Consider the following 26,575-nt stretch of genomic DNA (forward strand, 5'->3'; position numbering starts at 1 on the left):
TAAGACACAATGCCTTTAGACTTGTCTTTTTAAGATTGCTAGTCATCTTAGTTTTATTTTGCACTATGGCCCGATTTGTTTTTCGCCCTTGTTTTCTCTGCCTTCCACTATTGCTTCTTCCCTTTCTGTCTTTTGTTTCTATCCTTGTTTCTCCCTCCTCTGTCTCCCTGCTCAGGTTCCCACCCCCCTGCCATTCTAATTTAAACCTTCCCCAACAGCACTCACAAACACCCCCGCGAGGACATTGGTCCCGGTCCTGCTCGGGTGTAACCCGTCCCGCTTGTACAGGTCCCACATTTTTTTTTTCACATCGTTCACCTGACGAAGGAGGAAGCCTCCGAAAGCTTGTGAATTTAAAATAAAATTGCTGGACTATAACTTGGTGTTGTAAAATTGTTTACAATTGTCAACCCCAGTCCATCACCGGCATCTCCACATCATGACTCTCCTTTTACACTGCGCTCACCTCTCGGACTCTCCTTTTACACCGCGCTCACCTCTCGGACTCTCCTTTTACACTGCGCTCACCTCTCGGACTCTCCTTTTACACTGTGCTCACCTCTCGGACTCTCCTTTTACACCGTGCTCACCTCTCGGACTCTCCTTTTACACCGCGCTCACCTCTCGGACTCTCCTTTTACACTGTGCTCACCTCTCGGACTCTCCTTTTACACCGCGCTCACCTCTCGGACTCTCCTTTTACAGTGAGCTCACCTCTCGGACTCTCCTTTTACACTGCGCTCACCTCTCGGACTCTCCTTTTACACCGCGCTCACCTCTCGGACTCTCCTTTTACTCTGAGCTCACCTCTCGGACTCTCCTTTTACACTGCGCTCACCTCTCGGACTCTCCTTTTACACTGCGCTCACCTCTCGGACTCTCCTTTTACACCGCGCTCACCTCTCGGACTCTCCTTTTACTCTGAGCTCACCTCTCGGACTCTCCTTTTACACTGCGCTCACCTCTCGGACTCTCCTTTTACACTGTGCTCACCTCTCGGACTCTCCTTTTACACTGCGCTCACCTCTCGGACTCTCCTTTTACACCGCGCTCACCTCTCGGACTCTCCTTTTACTCTGAGCTCACCTCTCGGACTCTCCTTTTACACTGCGCTCACCTCTCGGACTCTCCTTTTACACTGTGCTCACCTCTCGGACTCTCCTTTTACCGTGCGCTCACCTCTCGGACTCTCCTTTTACACTGCACTCACCTCTCGGACTCTCCTTTTACACTGTGCTCACCTCTCGGACTCTCCTTTTACACTGCACTCACCTCTCGGACTCTCCTTTTACACTGCGCTCACCTCTCGGACTCTCCTTTTACACCGCGCTCACCTCTCGGACTCTCCTTTTACACTGTGCTCACCTCTCGGACTCTCCTTTTACACTGTGCTCACCTCTCGGACTCTCCTTTTACACTGAGCTCACCTCTCGGACTCTCCTTTTACACTGCGCTCACCTCTCGGACTCTCCTTTTACACTGAGCTCACCTCTCGGACTCTCCTTTTACACTGCGCTCACCTCTCGGACTCTCCTTTTACACCGCGCTCACCTCTCGGACTCTCCTTTTACACCGCGCTCACCTCTCGGACTCTCCTTTTACACCGCGCTCACCTCTCGGACTCTCCTTTTACACCGTGCTCACCTCTCGGACTCTCCTTTTACACTGAGCTCACCTCTCGGACTCTCCTTTTACACTGCGCTCACCTCTCGGACTCTCCTTTTACACTGTGCTCACCTCTCGGACTCTCCTTTTACACTGCGCTCACCTCTCGGACTCTCCTTTTACACTGCGCTCACCTCTCGGACTCTCCTTTTACACTGCTCTCACCTCTCGGACTCTCCTTTTACACTGCGCTCACCTCTCGGACTCTCCTTTTACACTGAGCTCACCTCTCGGACTCTCCTTTTACACTGAGCTCACCTCTCGGACTCTCCTTTTACACCGCGCTCACCTCTCAGACTCTCCTTTTACAGTGCGCTCACCTCTCGGACTCTCCTTTTACACTGCGCTCACCTCTCGGACTCTCCTTTTACACTGCGCTCACCTCTCGGACTCTCCTTTTACACTGCGCTCACCTCTCGGACTCTCCTTTTACACCGCGCTCACCTCTCGGACTCTCCTTTTACACTGTGCTCACCTCTCGGACTCTCCTTTTACAGTGCGCTCACCTCTCGGACTCTCCTTTTACACTGCGCTCACCTCTCGGACTCTCCTTTTACACTGCGCTCACCTCTCGGACTCTCCTTTTACACTGCGCTCACCTCTCGGACTCTCCTTTTACACTGAGCTCACCTCTCGGACTCTCCTTTTACACCGTGCTCACCTCTCGGACTCTCCTTTTACACCGCGCTCACCTCTCGGACTCTCCTTTTACACCGCGCTCACCTCTCGGACTCTCCTTTTACACCGCGCTCACCTCTCGGACTCTCCTTTTACAGTGCGCTCACCTCTCGGACTCTCCTTTTACACCGCGCTCACCTCTCGGACTCTCCTTTTACACTGTGCTCACCTCTCGGACTCTCCTTTTACACCGCGCTCACCTCTCGGACTCTCCTTTTACACTGTGCTCACCTCTCGGACTCTCCTTTTACACTGCGCTCACCTCTCGGACTCTCCTTTTACACTGCGCTCACCTCTCGGACTCTCCTTTTACACTGCTCTCACCTCTCGGACTCTCCTTTTACACTGCGCTCACCTCTCGGACTCTCCTTTTACACTGAGCTCACCTCTCGGACTCTCCTTTTACACTGAGCTCACCTCTCGGACTCTCCTTTTACACTGCGCTCACCTCTCGGACTCTCCTTTTACACAGTGCTCACCTCTCGGACTCTCCTTTTACACTGTGCTCACCTCTCGGACTCTCCTTTTACACTGCGCTCACCTCTCGGACTCTCCTTTTACAGTGCGCTCACCTCTCGGACTCTCCTTTTACACTGCGCTCACCTCTCGGACTCTCCTTTTACACCGTGCTCACCTCTCGGACTCTCCTTTTACACCGCGCTCACCTCTCGGACTCTCCTTTTACACTGCGCTCACCTCTCGGACTCTCCTTTTACACTGCGCTCACCTCTCGGACTCTCCTTTTACACTGTGCTCAACTCTCGGACTCTCCTTTTACACCGCGCTCACCTCTCGGACTCTCCTTTTACACTGCGCTCACCTCTCGGACTCTCCTTTTACACTGCGCTCACCTCTCGGACTCTCCTTTTACACCGCGCTCACCTCTCGGACTCTCCTTTTACAGTGAGCTCACCTCTCGGACTCTCCTTTTACTCTGTGCTCACCTCTCGGACTCTCCTTTTACACTGCGCTCACCTCTCGGACTCTCCTTTTACACCGCGCTCACCTCTCGGACTCTCCTTTTACACCGCGCTCACCTCTCGGACTCTCCTTTTACACCGCGCTCACCTCTCGGACTCTCCTTTTACACCGTGCTCACCTCTCGGACTCTCCTTTTACACCGCGCTCACCTCTCGGACTCTCCTTTTACACCGCGCTCCCCTCTCGGACTCTCCTTTTACACTGTGCTCACCTCTCGGACTCTCCTTTTACACCGCGCTCACCTCTCGGACTCTCCTTTTACACTGTGCTCACCTCTCGGACTCTCCTTTTACACTGTGCTCACCTCTCGGACTCTCCTTTTACACCCTGCTCACCTCTCGGACTCTCCTTTTACACTGCGCTCACCTCTCGGACTCTCCTTTTACACCGCGCTCACCTCTCGGACTCTCCTTTTACACCCTGCTCACCTCTCGGACTCTCCTTTTACACTGCGCTCACCTCTCGGACTCTCCTTTTACAGTGAGCTCACCTCTCGGACTCTCCTTTTACACCGTGCTCACCTCTCGGACTCTCCTTTTACAGTGCGCTCACCTCTCGGACTCTCCTTTTACAGTGAGCTCACCTCTCGGACTCTCCTTTTACACCGTGCTCACCTCTCGGACTCTCCTTTTACACTGAGCTCACCTCTCGGACTCTCCTTTTACAGTGAGCTCACCTCTCGGACTCTCCTTTTACACCGTGCTCACCTCTCGGACTCTCCTTTTACACTGCGCTCACCTCTCGGACTCTCCTTTTACACTGTGCTCACCTCTCGGACTCTCCTTTTACACCGAGCTCACCTCTCGGACTCTCCTTTTACACCGTGCTCACCTCTCGGACTCTCCTTTTACACCGTGCTCACCTCTCAGACTCTCCTTTTACACTGTGCTCACCTCTCGGACTCTCCTTTTACACTGAGCTCACCTCTCGGACTCTCCTTTTACACTGCGCTCACCTCTCGGACTCTCCTTTTACACCGCGCTCACCTCTCGGACTCTCCTTTTACACCGAGCTCACCTCTCGGACTCTCCTTTTACACCGCGCTCACCTCTCGGACTCTCCTTTTACACCGTGCTCACCTCTCGGACTCTCCTTTTACACTGCGCTCACCTCTCGGACTCTCCTTTTACACTGCGCTCACCTCTCGGACTCTCCTTTTACACCGTGCTCACCTCTCGGACTCTCCTTTTACACGGTGCTCACCTCTCGGACTCTCCTTTTACACCGCGCTCACCTCTCGGACTCTCCTTTTACACGGTGCTCACCTCTCGGACTCTCCTTTTACACTGCGCTCACCTCTCCGACTCTCCTTTTACACTGTGCTCACCTCTCGGACTCTCCTTTTACACCGCGCTCACCTCTCGGACTCTCCTTTTACACCGTGCTCACCTCTCGGACTCTCCTTTTACACTGCGCTCACCTCTCGGACTCTCCTTTTACACCGTGCTCACCTCTCGGACTCTCCTTTTACACGGTGCTCACCTCTCGGACTCTCCTTTTACACTGTGCTCACCTCTCGGACTCTCCTTTTACACTGCGCTCACCTCTCGGACTCTCCTTTTACACTGCGCTCACCTCTCGGACTCTCCTTTTACACCGCGCTCACCTCTCGGACTCTCCTTTTACACTGTGCTCACCTCACGGACTCTCCTTTTACAGTGCGCTCACCTCTCGGACTCTCCTTTTACACTGCGCTCACCTCTCGGACTCTCCTTTTACACTGAGCTCACCTCTCGGACTCTCCTTTTACACCGAGCTCACCTCTCGGACTCTCCTTTTACACTGCACTCACCTCTCGGACTCTCCTTTTACACTGAGCTCACCTCTCGGACTCTCCTTTTACACTGTGCTCACCTCTCGGACTCTCCTTTTACACTGCGCTCACCTCTCGGACTCTCCTTTTACACTGCGCTCACCTCTCGGACTCTCCTTTTACACTGCGCTCACCTCTCGGACTCTCCTTTTACAGTGCGCTCACCTCTCGGACTCTCCTTTTACACTGCGCTCACCTCTCGGACTCTCCTTTTACAGTGCGCTCACCTCTCGGACTCTCCTTTTACACCGCGCTCACCTCTCGGACTCTCCTTTTACAGTGAGCTCACCTCTCGGACTCTCCTTTTACACCGTGCTCACCTCTCGGACTCTCCTTTTACACTGAGCTCACCTCTCGGACTCTCCTTTTACAGTGAGCTCACCTCTCGGACTCTCCTTTTACACCGTGCTCACCTCTCGGACTCTCCTTTTACACTGCGCTCACCTCTCGGACTCTCCTTTTACACTGTGCTCACCTCTCGGACTCTCCTTTTACACCGAGCTCACCTCTCGGACTCTCCTTTTACACCGTGCTCACCTCTCGGACTCTCCTTTTACACCGTGCTCACCTCTCAGACTCTCCTTTTACACTGTGCTCACCTCTCGGACTCTCCTTTTACACTGAGCTCACCTCTCGGACTCTCCTTTTACACTGCGCTCACCTCTCGGACTCTCCTTTTACACCGCGCTCACCTCTCGGACTCTCCTTTTACACCGAGCTCACCTCTCGGACTCTCCTTTTACACCGCGCTCACCTCTCGGACTCTCCTTTTACACCGTGCTCACCTCTCGGACTCTCCTTTTACACTGCGCTCACCTCTCGGACTCTCCTTTTACACTGCGCTCACCTCTCGGACTCTCCTTTTACACCGTGCTCACCTCTCGGACTCTCCTTTTACACGGTGCTCACCTCTCGGACTCTCCTTTTACACCGCGCTCACCTCTCGGACTCTCCTTTTACACGGTGCTCACCTCTCGGACTCTCCTTTTACACTGCGCTCACCTCTCCGACTCTCCTTTTACACTGTGCTCACCTCTCGGACTCTCCTTTTACACCGCGCTCACCTCTCGGACTCTCCTTTTACACCGTGCTCACCTCTCGGACTCTCCTTTTACACTGCGCTCACCTCTCGGACTCTCCTTTTACACCGTGCTCACCTCTCGGACTCTCCTTTTACACGGTGCTCACCTCTCGGACTCTCCTTTTACACTGTGCTCACCTCTCGGACTCTCCTTTTACACTGCGCTCACCTCTCGGACTCTCCTTTTACACTGCGCTCACCTCTCGGACTCTCCTTTTACACCGCGCTCACCTCTCGGACTCTCCTTTTACACTGTGCTCACCTCTCGGACTCTCCTTTTACAGTGCGCTCACCTCTCGGACTCTCCTTTTACACTGCGCTCACCTCTCGGACTCTCCTTTTACACTGAGCTCACCTCTCGGACTCTCCTTTTACACCGAGCTCACCTCTCGGACTCTCCTTTTACACTGCGCTCACCTCTCGGACTCTCCTTTTACACCGCGCTCACCTCTCGGACTCTCCTTTTACACTGTGCTCACCTCTCGGACTCTCCTTTTACAGTGCGCTCACCTCTCGGACTCTCCTTTTACACTGCGCTCACCTCTCGGACTCTCCTTTTACACTGAGCTCACCTCTCGGACTCTCCTTTTACACCGAGCTCACCTCTCGGACTCTCCTTTTACACTGCACTCACCTCTCGGACTCTCCTTTTACACTGAGCTCACCTCTCGGACTCTCCTTTTACACTGTGCTCACCTCTCGGACTCTCCTTTTACACTGCGCTCACCTCTCGGACTCTCCTTTTACACTGCGCTCACCTCTCGGACTCTCCTTTTACACTGAGCTCACCTCTCGGACTCTCCTTTTACACCGTGCTCACCTCTCGGACTCTCCTTTTACACCGCGCTCACCTCTCGGACTCTCCTTTTACACCGCGCTCACCTCTCGGACTCTCCTTTTACACCGCGCTCACCTCTCGGACTCTCCTTTTACAGTGCGCTCACCTCTCGGACTCTCCTTTTACACCGCGCTCACCTCTCGGACTCTCCTTTTACACTGTGCTCACCTCTCGGACTCTCCTTTTACACCGCGCTCACCTCTCGGACTCTCCTTTTACACTGGGCTCACCTCTCGGACTCTCCTTTTACACTGCGCTCACCTCTCGGACTCTCCTTTTACACTGTGCTCACCTCTCGGACTCTCCTTTTACACTGAGCTCACCTCTCGGACTCTCCTTTTACTCTGTGCTCACCTCTCGGACTCTCCTTTTACACTGCGCTCACCTCTCGGACTCTCCTTTTACACTGCTCTCACCTCTCGGACTCTCCTTTTACACTGCGCTCACCTCTCGGACTCTCCTTTTACACTGAGCTCACCTCTCGGACTCTCCTTTTACACTGAGCTCACCTCTCGGACTCTCCTTTTACACTGCGCTCACCTCTCGGACTCTCCTTTTACACTGTGCTCACCTCTCGGACTCTCCTTTTACACTGTGCTCACCTCTCGGACTCTCCTTTTACACTGCGCTCACCTCTCGGACTCTCCTTTTACAGTGCGCTCACCTCTCGGACTCTCCTTTTACACTGCGCTCACCTCTCGGACTCTCCTTTTACACCGTGCTCACCTCTCGGACTCTCCTTTTACACCGTGCTCACCTCTCGGACTCTCCTTTTACACTGCGCTCACCTCTCGGACTCTCCTTTTACACTGCGCTCACCTCTCGGACTCTCCTTTTACACTGTGCTCACCTCTCGGACTCTCCTTTTACACCGCGCTCACCTCTCGGACTCTCCTTTTACACTGCGCTCACCTCTCGGACTCTCCTTTTACACTGCGCTCACCTCTCGGACTCTCCTTTTACACCGCGCTCACCTCTCGGACTCTCCTTTTACAGTGAGCTCACCTCTCGGACTCTCCTTTTACTCTGTGCTCACCTCTCGGACTCTCCTTTTACACTGCGCTCACCTCTCGGACTCTCCTTTTACACCGCGCTCACCTCTCGGACTCTCCTTTTACACCGCGCTCACCTCTCGGACTCTCCTTTTACACCGCGCTCACCTCTCGGACTCTCCTTTTACACCGTGCTCACCTCTCGGACTCTCCTTTTACACCGCGCTCACCTCTCGGACTCTCCTTTTACACCGCGCTCCCCTCTCGGACTCTCCTTTTACAGTGCGCTCACCTCTCGGACTCTCCTTTTACACTGTGCTCACCTCTCGGACTCTCCTTTTACACCGCGCTCACCTCTCGGACTCTCCTTTTACACTGTGCTCACCTCTCGGACTCTCCTTTTACACTGTGCTCACCTCTCGGACTCTCCTTTTACACTGTGCTCACCTCTCGGACTCTCCTTTTACACTGCGCTCACCTCTCGGACTCTCCTTTTACACCGCGCTCACCTCTCGGACTCTCCTTTTACACCCTGCTCACCTCTCGGACTCTCCTTTTACACCGCGCTCACCTCTCGGACTCTCCTTTTACACGGCGCTCACCTCTCGGACTCTCCTTTTACACCGCGCTCACCTCTCGGACTCTCCTTTTACACCGCGCTCACCTCTCGGACTCTCCTTTTACACCGCGCTCACCTCTCGGACTCTCCTTTTACACTGTGCTCACCTCTCGGACTCTCCTTTTACACCGAGCTCACCTCTCGGACTCTCCTTTTACACCGTGCTCACCTCTCGGACTCTCCTTTTACACCGTGCTCACCTCTCGGACTCTCCTTTTACACCCTGCTCACCTCTCGGACTCTCCTTTTACACTGCGCTCACCTCTCGGACTCTCCTTTTACACCGCGCTCACCTCTCGGACTCTCCTTTTACACCCTGCTCACCTCTCGGACTCTCCTTTTACACTGCGCTCACCTCTCGGACTCTCCTTTTACAGTGAGCTCACCTCTCGGACTCTCCTTTTACACCGTGCTCACCTCTCGGACTCTCCTTTTACAGTGCGCTCGCCTCTCGGACTCTCCTTTTACAGTGAGCTCACCTCTCGGACTCTCCTTTTACACCGTGCTCACCTCTCGGACTCTCCTTTTACACTGAGCTCACCTCTCGGACTCTCCTTTTACAGTGAGCTCACCTCTCGGACTCTCCTTTTACACCGTGCTCACCTCTCGGACTCTCCTTTTACACTGCGCTCACCTCTCGGACTCTCCTTTTACACTGTGCTCACCTCTCGGACTCTCCTTTTACACCGAGCTCACCTCTCGGACTCTCCTTTTACACCGTGCTCACCTCTCGGACTCTCCTTTTACACTGTGCTCACCTCTCGGACTCTCCTTTTACACCGAGCTCACCTCTCGGACTCTCCTTTTACACCGTGCTCACCTCTCGGACTCTCCTTTTACACTGAGCTCACCTCTCGGACTCTCCTTTTACACTGAGCTCACCTCTCGGACTCTCCTTTTACACTGCGCTCACCTCTCGGACTCTCCTTTTACACCGTGCTCACCTCTCGGACTCTCCTTTTACACCGTGCTCACCTCTCGGACTCTCCTTTTACACCGAGCTCACCTCTCGGACTCTCCTTTTACACCGTGCTCACCTCTCGGACTCTCCTTTTACACTGCGCTCACCTCTCGGACTCTCCTTTTACACTGTGCTCACCTCTCGGACTCTCCTTTTACACTGAGCTCACCTCTCGGACTCTCCTTTTACTCTGTGCTCACCTCTCGGACTCTCCTTTTACACTGCGCTCACCTCTCGGACTCTCCTTTTACACTGCTCTCACCTCTCGGACTCTCCTTTTACACTGCGCTCACCTCTCGGACTCTCCTTTTACACTGAGCTCACCTCTCGGACTCTCCTTTTACACTGAGCTCACCTCTCGGACTCTCCTTTTACACTGCGCTCACCTCTCGGACTCTCCTTTTACACTGTGCTCACCTCTCGGACTCTCCTTTTACACTGTGCTCACCTCTCGGACTCTCCTTTTACACTGCGCTCACCTCTCGGACTCTCCTTTTACAGTGCGCTCACCTCTCGGACTCTCCTTTTACACTGCGCTCACCTCTCGGACTCTCCTTTTACACCGTGCTCACCTCTCGGACTCTCCTTTTACACCGTGCTCACCTCTCGGACTCTCCTTTTACACTGCGCTCACCTCTCGGACTCTCCTTTTACACTGCGCTCACCTCTCGGACTCTCCTTTTACACTGTGCTCACCTCTCGGACTCTCCTTTTACACCGCGCTCACCTCTCGGACTCTCCTTTTACACTGCGCTCACCTCTCGGACTCTCCTTTTACACTGCGCTCACCTCTCGGACTCTCCTTTTACACCGCGCTCACCTCTCGGACTCTCCTTTTACAGTGAGCTCACCTCTCGGACTCTCCTTTTACTCTGTGCTCACCTCTCGGACTCTCCTTTTACACTGCGCTCACCTCTCGGACTCTCCTTTTACACCGCGCTCACCTCTCGGACTCTCCTTTTACACCGCGCTCACCTCTCGGACTCTCCTTTTACACCGCGCTCACCTCTCGGACTCTCCTTTTACACCGTGCTCACCTCTCGGACTCTCCTTTTACACCGCGCTCACCTCTCGGACTCTCCTTTTACACCGCGCTCCCCTCTCGGACTCTCCTTTTACAGTGCGCTCACCTCTCGGACTCTCCTTTTACACTGTGCTCACCTCTCGGACTCTCCTTTTACACCGCGCTCACCTCTCGGACTCTCCTTTTACACTGTGCTCACCTCTCGGACTCTCCTTTTACACTGTGCTCACCTCTCGGACTCTCCTTTTACACTGTGCTCACCTCTCGGACTCTCCTTTTACACTGCGCTCACCTCTCGGACTCTCCTTTTACACCGCGCTCACCTCTCGGACTCTCCTTTTACACCCTGCTCACCTCTCGGACTCTCCTTTTACACCGCGCTCACCTCTCGGACTCTCCTTTTACACGGCGCTCACCTCTCGGACTCTCCTTTTACACCGCGCTCACCTCTCGGACTCTCCTTTTACACCGCGCTCACCTCTCGGACTCTCCTTTTACACCGCGCTCACCTCTCGGACTCTCCTTTTACACTGTGCTCACCTCTCGGACTCTCCTTTTACACCGAGCTCACCTCTCGGACTCTCCTTTTACACCGTGCTCACCTCTCGGACTCTCCTTTTACACCGTGCTCACCTCTCGGACTCTCCTTTTACACCCTGCTCACCTCTCGGACTCTCCTTTTACACTGCGCTCACCTCTCGGACTCTCCTTTTACACCGCGCTCACCTCTCGGACTCTCCTTTTACACCCTGCTCACCTCTCGGACTCTCCTTTTACACTGCGCTCACCTCTCGGACTCTCCTTTTACAGTGAGCTCACCTCTCGGACTCTCCTTTTACACCGTGCTCACCTCTCGGACTCTCCTTTTACAGTGCGCTCACCTCTCGGACTCTCCTTTTACAGTGAGCTCACCTCTCGGACTCTCCTTTTACACCGTGCTCACCTCTCGGACTCTCCTTTTACACTGAGCTCACCTCTCGGACTCTCCTTTTACAGTGAGCTCACCTCTCGGACTCTCCTTTTACACCGTGCTCACCTCTCGGACTCTCCTTTTACACTGCGCTCACCTCTCGGACTCTCCTTTTACACTGTGCTCACCTCTCGGACTCTCCTTTTACACCGAGCTCACCTCTCGGACTCTCCTTTTACACCGTGCTCACCTCTCGGACTCTCCTTTTACACTGTGCTCACCTCTCGGACTCTCCTTTTACACCGAGCTCACCTCTCGGACTCTCCTTTTACACCGTGCTCACCTCTCGGACTCTCCTTTTACACTGAGCTCACCTCTCGGACTCTCCTTTTACACTGAGCTCACCTCTCGGACTCTCCTTTTACACTGCGCTCACCTCTCGGACTCTCCTTTTACACCGTGCTCACCTCTCGGACTCTCCTTTTACACCGTGCTCACCTCTCGGACTCTCCTTTTACACCGAGCTCACCTCTCGGACTCTCCTTTTACACCGTGCTCACCTCTCGGACTCTCCTTTTACACTGCGCTCACCTCTCGGACTCTCCTTTTACACCGTGCTCACCTCTCGGACTCTCCTTTTACACTGAGCTCACCTCTCGGACTCTCCTTTTACACTGAGCTCACCTCTCGGACTCTCCTTTTACACCGCGCTCACCTCTCGGACTCTCCTTTTACACTGTGCTCACCTCTCGGACTCTCCTTTTACACTGCGCTCACCTCTCGGACTCTCCTTTTACACCACGCTCACCTCTCGGACTCTCCTTTTACACCGCGCTCACCTCTCGGACTCTCCTTTTACACTGCGCTCACCTCTCGGACTCTCCTTTTACACCGCGCTCACCTCTCGGACTCTCCTTTTACAGTGCGCTCACCTCTCGGACTCTCCTTTTACACCGCGCTCACCTCTCGGACTCTCCTTTTACACTGCACTCACCTCTCGGACTCTCCTTTTACAGTGCGCTCACCTCTCGGACTCTCCTTTTACACCGCGCTCACCTCTCGGACTCTCCTTTTACACCGCGCTCACCTCTCGGACTCTCCTTTTACAGTGCGCTCACCTCTCGGACTCTCCTTTTACACTGCTCTCACCTCTTTTGCATCTCCTTTTACCGATGACCAACGACCTGGACCATATACCCCCAGACCTCTCTGTTCCTGTACCCCTTTTAGAATTGTGCCCTTTAGTTTCTATTGCCTCTGCTTGTTCTTCCTACACTTCTCAGCGTTAAATTTCATCTGCCACGTGTCCGCCTGTTCCACCAGCCTGTCTATGTCCTCTTGAAGTCTATCACTATCCTCCTCACTGTTTACTACACTTCCAAGTTTTGTGTCATCTGCAAATTTTGAAATTGTGCCCTGTACACCCAAGTCCAAGTCATTAATAAATAGCAAGAAAAGCAGTGGTCCCAGCACCGACCCCTGGGGAACACCACTGTACACCTCCCTCCAGTCTGAAAAACAAATGTTCACCACTACTCTCTGTTTCCTGTCACTTAGCCAATTTTGTATCCATGCTGCCACTGCCCCTTTTATCCTATGGGCTTGACTTTTATTGTCAAGCCTATTATGTGTCACTTTATCAAACGACTTTTGGAAGTCCATATACACAACATCAACTGCATTGCCCTCATCGACCCTCTCTGTTACCCCATCAAAAAACTCAATAAAGTTAGTTAAACACGATTTGCCTATATCAAATCCGTGCTGGCTTTCCTTTATTAATCCACACTTGTCCAAGTGACTATTAATTTTGTCCCAGATTATCGTTTCTAAAAGCTTCCCCACCACTGAGGTTAAACTGACTGGCCTGTAGTTGCTGGGTTTATCCTTACACCCTTTTTTGAACAAGGGTGTAACATTTGCAATTCTCCAGTCCTCCAGCACCACTCCTGTGTCGAGAGATTGATTGCTATGATTAGTCAATAACTCGTTATCGAATTGTGTAACTACCAGAATGGAAGAAGGAGAACTCGTAACCCAACTATTCCCAGCTCTCTCTAAACCAACTATTCCCAGCTCTCTCTAAACCAACTATTCCCAGCTCTCTCCAAACCAACTATTCCCAGCTCTCTCTAAACCAACTATTCCCAGCTCTCTCTAAACCAACTATTCCCAGCTCTCTCCAAACCAACTATTCCCAGCTCTCTCCAAACCAACTATTCCCAGCTCTCTCTAAACCAACTATTCCCAAAATTCTTAACTTGCATTCAGGAGAACTTTTTTAGCCAGTACATAGCAAGCCCAACAAGAGTGGGGGGGCTGCCGTTCTGGATTTAGTTTTAGGGAATGAGGCTGGGCAGGTGGAAGGAGTATCAATGGGAGAGTATTTTGGTGGGAGTGATCATAATTCAGTTAGTTTTAGCATAGTTATGGAAAAGGACAAAGACAGAGCAGGAGTTAAAGTTTTCAAATGGGGAAAGGTCAATTTTACTAAACTGAGAAGTGATTTAGCAAAAGTGGACTGGAAACAGCTACTTGAAGGTAAATCAGTGTCAGAGCAGTGGGAGGCATTCAAGGGGGAGATTCAAGGGGTTCAGAGTAAACATGTTCCCACAAAGAACAAGGGAGGGGCTGCCAAATCTAGAGCCCCCTGGATGACAAGGAGCATACAGGGTAAGATAGGGCAAAAAAAGAAAGCTTATGTCAGACACCGAGAGCTCAATACTAGAGGAGTATAGGGGAGTCTAGAAAGTGCAGGGGTGAAATTAAAAAGGAAATTAGGAAAGCAAAGAGAGGGCCTGAAAAATACTGACAAATAAAATCAAGGAAAATCCAAAGATTTTTTTAAATACATAAAGAGCAAGAGGATAACTCAGGAAAGAGTCGGGCCGATTAGAGACCAAAAAGGTAACCTGTGTGTGGAGGTGGAAGATGTGGGGATGGTTCTTAATGAATACTTTGCATCTGTCTTCACAAAAGAGAGGGACGATGCAGAGATTGAAGTTAAGGAGCAGGAGTGTGAAATATTGGTTGGGATAAACATAGTGAGAGAGGAAGTGTTAAGGGGATTAGCATCTTTGCAAGTGGATAAATCGTCAGGCCCGGATGAAATGTATCCCAGGCTGTTAAGAGAAGCAAGGGAGGAAATAGCGGAGGCTCTGACCATCATTTTCCAATCCTCCCTGGCTACAGACGTGGTGCCAGAGGATTGGAGGACTGTTAACGTTGTACCATTGCTTAAAAAGGGAGAAAAGAATAGACCGAGTAATTACAGGCCAGTCAGTCTAACCTCGGTGGTGGGCAAATTATTGGAATCAATTCTGAGGGACAGGATAAACCATCACTTAGAAAGTCACGGAGTAATCAAGGACGGTCAGCATGGATTTGTTAAGGGGAGGTCGTGTCTGACTAACTTGATTGAATTTTTTGAGCAGGTAAAAAGGAGGGGCGATCAGGGTAACGTATTTGATGCAGTCTACATGGATTTTAACAAGGCTTTTGACAAGGTCCCACATGGCAGACTGGTCAAAAAAGTACAAGCCCATGGGATCCAAGGGAAAGTGGCAAGTTCGATCCAAAATTAGCTCAGTGGCAGGAAGCAAAGGGTAATGATCGACGGGTGTTTTTGTGACTGGAAGGCTGTTTCCAGTGGGGTTCTGCAGGGCTCAGTACAAGGTCCCTTGCTTTTTGTGATATATATTAATGATTTGGACGTAACTGTAGGGGCATAATTAAGAAGTTTGCAGATGATACAAAAATTGGCCGTGTGGTTGATAGTGAGGAGGAAAGCTGTAGACTGCAGGAAGATATCAATGGACTGGTCAGGTGGGCAGAAAAATGGCAAATGGAATTCAATCCAGAGAAGTGTGAGGTAATGCATTTGGGGAGAGCAAACAAGGCAAGGGAATACACAATAAATGGGAGGATACTGAGAGGTGTAGAGGAAGTGAGGGACCTTGGAGTGCATGTCCACAGATCCCTGAAGGGAGCAGGACAGGTAGATGAGGTGGTTAAGAAGGCATACGGGATACTTTCCTTTATTAGCTGAGGCACAGAATATAAGAGCAGGGAGATTATGCTAGAACTGTATAAAACACTAGTTAGGCCACAGCTTGAGTACTGTGTACAGTTCTGGTCACCACATTACAGGATGGATGTGATTGCACTAGAGAGGGTGCAGAGGAGATTTACGAGGATGTTGCCAGGACTGGAGAATTTTAGCTATGAGGAAGGATTGGATAGGCTGGGGGTTTTTTCTTTGGATCAGAGGAGGCTGAGGGGAGATTTAATTGAGGTATAAAATTATGAGGGGCCTAGATAGAATGGATAGGGAGGACCTATTTCCCTTAGCAGAGAGGCCAATAACCATAGAACCATAGAAAAGATACAGCACAGAAGGGGGCCATTCGGCCCATCGTGTCCGAGCCGACTCGAAGAACAACCAGGCGCCCATTCTAATCCCACCTTCCAGCACCCGGTCCGTAGCCCTGCAGCTTACAGCACTTTAGGTGCAGGTCCAGGTACTTTTTAAAAGAGTTGAGGGTCCCTGCCTCTACCACCAATTCGGGCAGCGAATTCCATACACCCACCACCCTCTGGGTAAAAAAGTTTTTCCTCATGTCCCCTCTAATCCTTCCGCCAATCAGCTTAAATCTATGTCCTCTAGTTCTTGAACTCTCCGCTAGGGGAAACAGGTACTTCCTGTCTACTCTATCTGGGCCCCTCATAATTTTGTACACCTCAATCAAGTCTCCCCTCACCCTCCTCTGCTCCAAGGAAAACAACCCCAGCCTATCCAATCTCTCCTCGTAGCTGCAATTTTCAAGCCCTGGCAACATTCTTGTAAATCTTCTCTGCACTCTCTCCAGAGCAATTACGTCCTTCCTGTAATGTGGTGACCAGAACTGCGCACAATACTCCAGCTGTGGCCTTACCAGTGTTTTATACAGTTCCATCATTACATCCCTGCTTTTGTATTCTATACCTCGGCTAATAACGGAGAGCATTCCGTATGCCTTCTTCACAACCTTATCGACCTGCACTGCCACCTTCAGGGACCTGTGCACATGCACTCCAAGGTCTCTCACTTCCTCTACCCCTCTCAATATATTCCCGTTTACTGCGTATTCCCTTTTACTGTTTGCCCTCCCTAAGTGCATTACCTCACACTTCTCCGGGTTGAACTCCATTTGTCACTTTTCTGCCCACTCCACCAACCCATTGATATCTTCTTGGAGTCTACAGCTATCCTCTTCACTATCAACTACACGGCCAATTTTTGTGTCGTCTGCAAATTTTCCAATCATGCCCCCTACATTCAAGTCCAAATCATTAATATATACCACAAACAGCAAGGGACCCAACACTGAGCCCCGTGGCACACCACTGGAAACGGATTTCCATTCGCAAAGACATCCATCGACTTTTACCCTTTGTTTCCTAGGGGACAAAGATTTAAAGTGATTGGTCGATTGAAGGATTAGAGGGGAGCTGAGGAAAATCTTTTCACCCAGAGGGTGGTGGGGGTCTGGAACTCACTGCCTGAGAGGGTGGGAGAGGCAGAAACCCTCAACTCATTTAAAAAGTACCTGGATGTGCTGCTGAAGAGCCGTAACCTACAGGGCTCCGGACCAAGTGCTGGAAAGTGGGATTAGGCTGGGTGGCTCATTTTCCGCCAGCGCGGACACGATGGGCCGAATGGCCTCCTTCTGTGCCGTAAATTTTCTATGATTCCATGAGTCCCGGCTCTCTCTAACCCGAGTATTCCCGGCTCTCTCTATCCTGAGTATTCCCGGCTCTCTTTATCCCGAGTATTCCCGGCTCTCTCTAACCAGAGTATTCCCGGCTCTCTCTAACCCGAGTATTCCCGGCTCTCTCTATCCCGAGTATTCCCGGCTCTCTCGAACCCGTTCCAGTCCGGGTGATGGGAGCCAGTCTCTCTCTCTCTCTCTCTCTCTCTGTCCTGTCACTGTTGTAACATCAATGCTTCGTTTCCCCTCAGCGGTTACCCAGTTGTGAAATACCCTCAGTTGTGAAAGACCCTCAGTTGTGAAAGACTCTCAGTTGTGAAAGACTCTCAGTTATGAAAGACCCTCAGTTGTGAAAGACCCTCAGTTGTGAGAGACCCTCAGTTGTGAGAGACCCTCAGTTGTGAAAAACCCTCAGTTGTGAGAGACCGTCAGTTGTGAGAGACCCTCAGTTGTGAGAGACCGTCAGTTGTGAGAGACCCTCAGTTGTGAAAAACCCTCAGTTGTGAGAGACCGTCAGTTGTGAGAGACCCTCAGTTGTGAGAGACCCTCAGTTGGACGTGGTGACCAACATTGCTCTCCAGTAGAGTGAGGCCAGGTGGCCGTGTCCACCCTCCGGGACACACTCTGCTTCCCCTTTGCTGCCTCACGCCGTCCATTGGTGATCCAGTGGATCCCAGATCGCCGTGTGATCTGTGCACGGCAGCGAACCGCCCGCTCTCCTTACATTAAACCGACTGTGATGGGATCAGTCGATCTCCAGAAGTGGTTTCATTGGATCTGTCTGCTCTGAATTACCTCTCAGCTGCAACTGGTGAATTCCTCTTAAACTCACGCCTGGTTTTTCTGTTGTTTGGTTGGATCGCTCCTGCTCCCGCTCCCGGTCCGTTTCTGGTCCAGAATCTGCTCTTTGTTTAGTTTTAGCCGGTTGCTGTTCTGATTTTATTCCTCTACAAACATTGCCCTTTGAAATATTCCCGATCCAGCCCAGGACTGAACTTCACAGCAATCAGCTGCAGGAAATTCATCTCAATCCCTGTTCTTTCAAACTGACGACCAGTGAAAGATCCGAACTTCTCAGCCCCTCTCCACATTAAACATTAAACCTGGTACCCGGAGTTTGCAACAGAGAGCTGGCCAATTATTTCACCGCCCACTGGCTCAGCATTCCACAAGCAGGGAAAACCTCATCAGCTCCAAAAATATTCCAAGAGACTTCAACCCCTCCCCCACAGGGTCACTGAACCCCCCCAGGGTGTTTCTGGACCAGGAAGCACCAGATCCCACCTCTGGTCTGTGTCCGGCTGCTGGTGGGCACCTGTAGCTTCAGTGCCCCAGTGCTGGAGAGCAGTGTTTCTGCTCACAGACACTGACCAGGAGGGCTCACTGGAGGGGCTTTGAGCGAGGGTGGGAATTAGGCTTGGCCCTGATGCCTCTCACAGTCAAATAGCCTGCTGACCCTTGCTATCCGGGTACATTGATGAAGATAGTGCCTTCAGGAGCTACCTGTTGATTGAAGTGCCAGGACAGTGGGGGCTGATAGCCATGAGTTGCTCCCCAGTTACTGAACACACTGAGCTGCACATTTCAGACTATTGTTGGGGATTGACCAAAGCAAAAAAAGACCAAGTGCTGGTTTTATGGAGTAAATTGTAAAATTATTCAAATTTGGCAGCGAGAGTTTGTCAGTCACAGATCGATGTCGTGACACTGCCGCCTGAGGTTTGCTCTTCCTTAAACCTTCTGTCCATCGGCCAGACGGAACTCTCCAAATGTAACTGAGCCCAGCGAGACCAGCAGAGAGCTGCTAACAGGCCAATCCAAAACAAGCTCGAAAATGTGCAGAAGTGACTTATAAATATTTCTATAAATTCCCGAAAGAGCAGCAGGCCTAGGTTATGTCAGATATTAATACCACAGCTAAGGTTTACTTACTGCCAGTTCGGTTTAATCTTCCTGCTCCGATACTGTGCTGAGCAGATCTGTCACACCCAGACACTGGCTGTTTCCTGCTGCACAAATCTACTTCCTAATCAACGCCCACAGCAAAAATTTCACCTGTGAATCAAAACCCATTCTTCCTGCTTGTGCGCTGCACAACAGAGAGAACAGATCTCACAGAGTAACAGTGACCGGGGATCAGGCTGAGAACAGATCTCACAGAGTAACAGTGACCGGGGATCAGGCTGAGAACAGATCTCACAGAGTAACAGTGACCGGGGATCAGGGGGAGAACAGATCTCACAGAGTAACAGTGACCGGGGATCAGGCTGAGAACAGATCTCACAGAGTAACAGTGACCGGGGATCAGGCTGAGAACAGATCTCACAGAGTAACAGTGACCGGGGATCAGGGGGAGAACAGATCTCACAGAGTAACAGTGACCGGGGATCAGGCTGAGAACAGATCTCACAGAGTAACAGTGACCGGGGATCAGGCTGAGAACAGATCTCACAGAGTAACAGTGACTGGGGATCAGGCTGAGAACAGATCTCACAGAGTAACAGTGACCGGGGATCAGGGGGAGAACAGATCTCTCAGAGTAACAGTGACCGGGGATCAGGCTGAGAACAGATCTCTCAGAGTAACATTGACCGGGGATCAGGCTGAGAACAGATCTCACAGAGTAACAGTGACTGGGGATCAGGCTGAGAACAGATCTCACAGAGTAACAGTGACCGGGATCAGGGTGAGAACAGATCTCACAGAGTAACAGTGACTGGGATCGGGGGGAGAACAGATCCCTCAGAGTAACAGTGACTAGGATCAGGCTGAAAACAGATCCCTCAGAGTAACAGTAATTGGAGATCAGACTGAGAAAAGATCTCTCTTATAAATAGAGGCATGGAGTACAAAAGCAAGGAAGTCATGATGAACCTTTATAAAACTCTGGTTTGGCCACAGATGGAGTATTGTGTCCAGTTCTGGGCACCGCACTTTAGGAGTGATGTGAAGGTCTTTCACAAAGCTGGGGTGGAATGTGAGCTGTGAGGAGGATGCAAAGAGGCTCCAATGTGATTTAGACAAGTTGGGTGAGTGGGCAAGAACATGGCAGATGCAGTATAACGTGGATAAATGTGAGGTTATCCACTTTGGTTGTAAAAACAGAAAAGCAGATTATTATCTGAATGGTGATAGATTGGGAAAAGGGGAGGTGCAACGAGACCTGGGTGTCCTTGTACACCAGTCGCTGAAAGTGAGCATTCAGGTGCAGCAAGCAGTTAGGAAGGCGAATGGTATGTTGGCCTTCATTGCAAGAGGATTTGAGTACAGGAGCAGCGATGTCTTACTGCAGTTATACAGGGCCTTGGTGAGACCACATCTGGAGTATTGTGTGCAGTTTTGGTCTCCTTATCTGAGGAAGGATGTCCTTGCCATGGAGGGAGTGCAACGAAGGTTTAGCAGACTGATTCCTGGGATGGCAGGACTGACGTATGAGGAGAGATTGGGTCGACTAGGCCTATATTCACTAGAGTTTAGAAGAATGAGAGGTGCAGAAAATAATCAATAAGGCTAATGGAATGCTGGCCTTTATATCTAGAGGACTAGAGTACAAGGGGGCAGAAGTTATGCTGCAGCTATACAAAACCCTGGTTAGACCGCACCTGGAGTACTGTGAGCAGGTCTGGGCACCGCACCTTCGGAAGGAAATATTGGCCTTGGAGGGAGTGCAGCGTAGGTTTACTAGAATGATATCCGGACTTCAAGGGTTAAGTTACGAGGAGAGATTACACAAATTGGGGTTGTATTCTCTGGAATTTCGAAGGTTAAGGGGTGATCTGATCGAAGTTTATAAGATATTAAGGGGAACAGATAGGGTGGATAGAGAGAAACTATTTCCGTTGGTTGGGGATTTTAGGAGTAGGGGGCACAGTCTAAAAATTAGAGCCAGACCTTTCAGGGTGGTAGAAGTTTGGAACTCTCTTCCGCAAACGGCAATTGATACCAGCTCAATTGTTAAATTTAAATCTGAGATAGATAGCTTTTTGGCAACCAAAGGTATTAAGGGATATGGGCCAAAGGCAGGTATATGGAGTTAGATCACAGATCAGCCATGATCTTATCAAATGGCGGAGCAGGCACGAGGGGCTGAATGGCCTACTCCTGTTCCTCTGTTCCTATGTTCCCATCTCATCGAAACATATAAAACTCTAACAGGACGAGACAGACTAGATGCAGGGAGGATGTTCCCGATGGCTGGGGAGTCCATAACCAGGGGTCACAGTCTCAGGATACGGGGTATGCCATTTAGAACCGAGATGAGGAAAAATTTCTTCACTCAGAGGGTGGTGAACCTGTGGAATTCTCTACCACAGAAGGCAGTGGAGGCCAAGTCATTCGATGTATTCAAGAAGGAGATCGATATATTTCTTAATGCAAAAGGGATCAAGGGATATGGGGAAAAAGTGGGAACAGGGTACTGAGTTAGACAATCAGCCATGATTATTTTGAATGGCGGAGCAGGCCCGAAGGGCCGAATGGCCTACTCTTGCTCCTATTTTCTACGTTCCTATGTTTCTATTTTTCTCAGAGAGGGTGCAGAGGAGATTTACTAGAATGATTCCGGGGATGATGGACTTAAATAAGTCCTAGCTGGGGTTGTTCTCCCTTGGAACAGAGACGGTTGCGAGGAGATTTGATCGAGGTATTCAAAATCATGAAGGGTCTAGACAGAGTAGATAGAGAGAAACTGTTCCCATTGACGGAAGGGTCAAGAAAAAAAGAGGGCATAGATTTAAGGTGATTGGATAAAGAACCAAAGGTGACATGAGGAAAAACTTTTTTACACAGCGAGTGGTTAGGATCTGGAATGCAATGCCCGAGGGGGTGGTGGAGGCAGATTCAATCATGGCCTTCAAAAGGGAACTGGATAAGTACTTGAAACGAAAAAATATGCAGGGCTACGGAGATAGGGCGGGGCAGTGGGACTAGCTGGATTGCTCTTGCATAGAGCCGGCACGGACTCGATGGGCCGAAAGGCCTCCTTCCGTGCTGTAACCTCTCGATGATTCTATGATCTCTCAGAGTAACAGTGACCAGGGATCAGACTGAGAACAGATTTTTTTTATTTGTTCATGGGATGTGTGCATCGCTGGCGAGGCCGGCATTTATTGCCCATCCCTAATTGCCCTGGAGAAGGTGGTGGTGAGCCGCCTTCTTGAACCGCTGCAGTCCGTGTGGTGAAGGTTCTCCCACAGTGCTGTTCGGAAGGGAGTTCCAGGATTTTGACCCAGCGATGATGAAGGAACGGCGATATATTTCCAAGTCGGGATGGTGTGTGACTTGGAGGGGAACGTGCAGGTGGTGTTGTTCCCATGTGCCTGCTGCTCTTGTCCGTCTCGGTGGTAGAGGTCGCGGGTTTGGGAGGTGCTGTCGAAGAAGCCTTGGCGAGTTGCTGCAGTGCATCCTGTGGATGGTACACACTGCAGCCAATGTGCGCCGGTGGTGAAGGGAGTGAATGTTTAGGGTGGTGGATGGGGTGCCAATCAAGCGGGCTGCTTTGTCCTGGAAAGTGTCGAGCTTCTTGAGTGTTGTTGGAGCTGCACTCATCCAGGCAAGTGGAGAGTATTCCATCACACTCCTGACTTGTGCCTTGTGGATGGTGGAAAGGCTTTGGGGAGTCAGGAGGTGAGTCACTCACCACAGAATACCCAGCCTCTGACCTGCTCTTGTAGCCACAGTATTTATATGGCTGGTCCAGTTAAGGTTCTGGTCAATGGTGACCCCCAGGATGTTGATGGTGGGGGATTCGGCGATGGTAATGCCGTTAAATGTCAAGGGGAGGTAGTTAGACTCTTTCTTGTTGGAGATGGTCGTTGCCTGGCACTTGTCTGGCGCGAATGTTACTTGCCACTTATCAGCCCAAGCCTGGATGTTGTCCAGGTCTTGCTGCATGCGGGCTCGGACTGCTTCATTATCTGAAGCGTTATCTCTGAGTGTAACAGCAACCGGGGGTCAGACCAAGAACAGATCTCCCAAAGTAACATATCGGGTACGGTAGCATAGTGCTTCGCATAGAGACCTAGACGAATAATCTGGAGTCATGAGTTCAAATCCCACCATGGCTGCTGGGGAATTTAAATTCAATTAATTAAAATAAAATCTAGAATTAAAAATACTCATATCAGTAACGGTGGCCATGAAACTACCGGATTGCCGTAAAAACCCATCCGGTTCACCAATGCCCTTTAGGGAAGGAAACCTGTCGTCCTTACCCGGTCTGGGCCTATATGTGACTCCAAACCCACAGCAATGTGGTTGATTCTTAATGGCCCAGCAAGGCCACTCAGTTGTAAAACCTCGCTTTATAAAAAAAGTCATAATAAGAATAAAACCGGACGGACCACTAGGCACCGGACACGACAACGGCAAACCAAGCCCAGTCGACCCTGCAAAGTCCTCCTCACTAACATCTGGGGATTTGTGCCAAAATTGGGAGAGCTGTCCCACAGACTAGTCAAGCAACAGCCTGACATAGCCATACTCACAGAATCATACCTTTCAGCCAACGTCCCAGACTCTTCCATCACCATCCCTGGGTATGTCCTGTCCCACCGGCAGGACAGACCCACCAGGGATGACGGTACAGTGATATACAGTCAGGATGGAGTGGCCCTGGGAGTCCTCAACATTGACTCCGGGCCTCATGAAATCTCATGGCATCAGGCCAAATATGGGCAAGGAAACCTCCTGCTGATTACCACCTACCGCCCTCCCTCAGCTGATGAATCAGACCTCCTCCATGTTGAGCGCCATTTGGAGGAAGCACTGAGGGTAGCAAGGACACAGAAAGTACTCTGATTGGGGGACTTCAATGTCCATCACCAAGAGTGGCTCGGTAGCACCACCACTGACCGGGCTGGCCGAGTCCTGAAGGACATGGCTGCCATACTGGGCCTGCGGCAGGTGTTGAGGGAAAAACTTACTTGACCTCGTCCTCACCATTCTACCTGTCGCAGATGCATCTGTCCATGACAGTATTGGTAGGAGAGACCACCGCACAGTCCTCGTGGAGATGAAGTCTCGTCTTCACACTGAGGACACCATCCAGCGTGTTGTGTGGCACTATCACCGTGCTAAATGGAATAGATTCAGAATAGATTAAATCTCATGGGATCCAAGGTGAGGTAGCCAATTGGATACAAAATTGGCTTGACGACAGAAGACAGAGGGTGGTTGTCGAGGGTTGTTTTTCGAACTGGATGCCTGTGTCCAGCGGTGTGCCTCAGGGATCGGTGCTGGGTCCGCTGTTATTTGTTATTTATATTAATGATTTGGATGAGAATTTAGGAGGCATGGTTAGTAAGTTTGCAGATGACACCAAGATTGGTGGCATTGTGGACAGTGAAGAAGGTTATCTAGGATTGCAACGGGATCTTGATAAATTGGGCCAGTGGGCCGATGAATGGCAGATGGAGTTTAATTTAGATAAATGTGAGGTGATGCATTTTGGTAGATCGAATCGGGCCAGGACCTACTCCGTTAATGGTAGGGCGTTGGGGAGAGTGAGAGAACAAAGAGATCTAGGAGTACAGATTCATAGCTCCTTGAAAGTGGAGTCACAGGTGGATAGGGTGGTGAAGAAGGCATTCAGCATGCTTGGTTTCATTGGTCAGAACATTGAATGCAGGAGTTGGGATGTCTTGTTGAAGTTGTACAGGGCATTGGTGAGGCCACACTTGGAGTACTGTGTACAGTTCTGGTCACCCTATTATAGAAAGGATATTATTAAACTAGAAAGAGTGCAGAAAAGATTTACTAGGATGCTACCGGGACTTGATGGTTTGACTTACAGGGAGAGGTTAGACAGACTGGGACTTTATTCCCTGGAGAGTAGGAGGTTAAGGGGTGATCTTATAGAAGTCTATAAAATAATGAGGGGCATAGATAAGGTCGATAGTCAAAATCTTTTCCCAAAGGTAGGGGAATCTATAACGAGGGGGCACAGATTTAAGGTGAGAGGGGAGAGATACAAAAGGATCCAGAGGGGCAATTTTTTCACTCAAAGGGTGGTGAGTGTCTGGAACGAGCTGCCAGAGGCAGTAGTAGAGGCGGGTACAATTTTGTCTTTTAAAAAGCATTTGGACAGTTACATGGGGAAGATGGGTATCGAGGGATATGGGCCAAGTGCAGGCAATTGGGACTAGCTTAGTGGTATAAACTGGGCGACATGGACATGTTGGGCCGAAGGGCCTGTTTCCATGTTGTAACTTCTATGATTCTATGATTCTAACAGATCTAGCAGCTCAAAACTGGGCATCCATGAGGCGCTGTGGGCCATCAGCAGCAGCAGAATTGTATTCCAGCACAATCTGTAACCTCATGGCCTGGCATATTCCTCACTCTACCATTACCAACAAGCCAGGGGATCAACCCTGGTTCACTGAGGAGTGTAGAAGAGCATGCCAGGAGCAGCACCAGGCGTACCTAAAAATAAGGTGCCAACCTGGTGAAGCTACAACTCAGGACTACATGCATGCTAAACAGTGGAAGCAACATGCTATAGACAGAGCTAAGCGATTCCACAACCAACAGATCAGATCAAAGCTCTGCAGTCCTGCCACATCCAGTCGTGAATGGTGGTGGACAATTAAACAACTAACAGGAGGAGGAGGCTCTGTAAACATCCTCATCCTCAATGATGGTAGAGTCCAGCACGTGAGTGCAAAAGACAAGGCTGAAGCGTTTGCAACCATCTTCAGCCAGAAGTGCCGAGTGGATGATCCATCTCGGCCTCCTCCCGATATCCCCAACATCACAGAAGCCAGTCTTCAGCCAATTCGATTCACTCCACATGATATCAAGAAACGGCTGAGTGCACTGGATACAGCAAAGGCTATGGGCCCCAAAAGCATCCTGGCAGTAGTGCTGAAAACTTGTGCTCCAGAACTAGCCGCGCCTCTAGCCAAACTGTTCCAGTGCAGCTACAACGCTGGCATCTAACCGACAATGTGGAAAATTGCCCAGGTATGTCCAGTCCACAAAAAGCAGGATGAATCCAATCCGGCCAATTACCGCCCCATCAGTCTACTCTCAATCATCAGCAAAGTGATGGAAGGTGTCGTCGACAGTGCTATCAAGCGGCACTTACTCACCAATAACCTGCTCACCGATGCTCAGTTTGGGTTCCGCCAGGACCATTCGACTCCAGACCTCATTACAGCCTTGGTCCAAACGTGGACAAAAGAGCTGAATTCCAGAGGTGAGGTGAGAGTGACTGCCCTTGACATCAAGGCAGCATTTGACCAAGTGTGGCACCAAGGAGC

The 26,575-nt window shown here is 50.8% G+C and overlaps 1 protein-coding gene across 2 annotated transcripts in view; it reads right to left on the reverse strand.

Moving 5' to 3' along the window:
- The window catches only part of LOC137332244 (15-hydroxyprostaglandin dehydrogenase [NAD(+)]-like), a 142,160-nt gene extending 122,879 nt beyond the window's left edge, over nucleotides 1-19,281 (reverse strand). For both annotated transcript variants that reach the window (XM_067995936.1, XM_067995937.1), the window contains exon 1: nucleotides 19,245-19,281. The gene's annotated coding sequence lies outside the window, so the exon portion shown is untranslated. The remainder of the gene's footprint in view (nucleotides 1-19,244) is intronic.
- Between the last annotated feature and the right edge of the window lie 7,294 nt (nucleotides 19,282-26,575).

The sequence above is a fragment of the Heptranchias perlo genome, chromosome 14, assembly GCF_035084215.1.
Source record: "Heptranchias perlo isolate sHepPer1 chromosome 14, sHepPer1.hap1, whole genome shotgun sequence".
Taxonomy (NCBI): Eukaryota; Metazoa; Chordata; class Chondrichthyes; order Hexanchiformes; family Hexanchidae; genus Heptranchias; species Heptranchias perlo.